Raw genomic sequence first — 2,140 nt, 5'->3', positions numbered from 1 at the left:
TTTACCGTATTGTTATGTATTTTGTTTTTGTTTTTTGCAGTTTCTGTCTGAGCATGAATAAAAAATCTTAATTTTATATGAAATTTTCAGAGGTTGTCTCGGTTTTTTTGCTCATATCTCCGTTATTTATAGACCGATTTTGCTGATTTTAAATAGCGTTCTTGCCGGTCGTATGTCTGATAGAATTATGGAAGATTCGGATCTCGCAAATATCTGGGGTCTTCTAAAAACTGATTTCAACAAACATACAGACAGACAGACAGGCAGACAGGCAGACAGGCAGACAGGCAGACAGACGGACAGACAGACAGACAGACGGACATGGCTTAATCATCTCCGCTACCTATAAGGATCCAGAATATATATACTTTATAGGGTCGGAAAATTATATTATAGAAATTACAAACGGAATGACAAACTTATATATACCCTTCTCACGAAGGTGAAGGGTATAAAAATTATTTTAGACTCAAAAGAAAGGCAGGAAAAATTATGTACAAAATAAGTAAATAAGTCACTGAAACTAATGCAATGGAAACAAATATTTCAAGGTTATTTCTGTTTCATGCATTACCTCAAATACTACTGATTATCTGTGCTTACAAGCCTTGTAACCTGTTTAGTTGTTTAAAGAATGGCTTGTGTTAGTTATTGTGATAGTTTGTTATTGGTTTTTATCAAATGTGTAATATTTACAAAAGTAGCAACATTGTAATATTTTTAATTTTATTTAACTCGAAGAATCGCAATTAATATTTTTTTTCCTTTTAATTTAATCGTTAAAACTTTTATATTAAAACAAACGTTTAAACTATTATTAGATTCTCGGTGGAACAGTTTTTACCCTTCCTTAAGGACATATTAAAAGCCTGATAAAAGAAAAATAATAAAGAGGAATTCTTTAGAATAAAAATGAAATGAACAAAAAAATTAAGTTAATTGTTAAAACAAGTTCATCTTGAAGCACAACAGATGAAGTCAACCAGTTTAAGTTTTTCTTTTCTTTTCATCTCTTTCTCTTCCTCCCTTTTGCTTTCTTCCACCAAAACGGAAGTTGGTTTATTATTTTATTTCTGTATACTGCCATTTTTTCTAGTAGTTGTTGTTTTTACACACACACACACACACACTTAAAAAACAAACTTTTTCACAGAGAGTTGCATAAATTGCATTTCCCTGTTTGTTTAAGTTGAAAAAAATACAACAAAATAAAGCATTTCTTTTCTACTAACAATTTAATCAAGAAATAAATTTAAAATTTTGTTCCTACATCACCACGTTTAGTTTTTGTAAAGGCTAACAGGCGGTAATTGTAAGTGACAAGAGTTTTTCTTTATTTTTTCCCACAAATATTAAATAGTTTTAAATTAAATTAATCGTTAACGTTTACACGCCTCATTAAACGGTTGAAAATAGGTTTTTAGCTGTAATTAGTTAAATAATGTAAGATTTTAAAATGTCATCTTTATTTTAAAAGATAAATTTTATAAGATTTTAATTAAATAAAATACGCAATAAAATAAGTTTTTTTTAAGAAATTAATTAATATCTTAATCATAGGTAATGTTTGTGCTCTCAATATCCGAAAATAATAAGAACTAATTTCGATGAAAATTGTATCGAAAATATTTCAGAGTTTTAGTGTCGTAATTTTTTTTCTTCTTAGGTTTATTTCTAGTTGTTAATTCCTAGAGACACCTGATCCTGAAGCATCTTTTTCAGGATGAATACGGTACTTGACTCGCGAGTAGATCAACACTTATTAGTTAATTAGTTAGATAGTTAGTTAGTTAATTACTTAGTTAGTTAGATAGTTAGTTAGTTAGTTAGTTAGTTAGCAAGTTAGTAAGTTAGTTAGTTAGTTAGTTAGTTAGTTAGATAGTTAGTTAGTTAGTTAGTTAGCTAGTTAGTTAGTTAGTTAGTTAGCTAGCTAGTTAGTTAGTTAGTAAGTTAGTTAGTTAGTTAGTTAGTTAGTTAGTTAGTTAGTTAGTTAGTTAGTTAGTTAGTTAGTTATTTAGTTAGTTAGTTAGTTGGTTCTAGTTCAGTTCTAGTTCAGTTCTAGCTCAGTTCTAGTTCAGTTCTAGTTCAGTTCTAGTTCAGTTCTAGTTCAGTTCTAGTTCAGTTCTAGTTCAGTTCTAGT

This window comes from Lucilia cuprina, chromosome 4, assembly GCF_022045245.1.
Source record: "Lucilia cuprina isolate Lc7/37 chromosome 4, ASM2204524v1, whole genome shotgun sequence".
NCBI classification, from domain to species: Eukaryota; Metazoa; Arthropoda; class Insecta; order Diptera; family Calliphoridae; genus Lucilia; species Lucilia cuprina.
The sequence above is the reverse complement of the archived record's forward strand: the minus strand, read 5'-3'. Positions refer to the sequence as shown.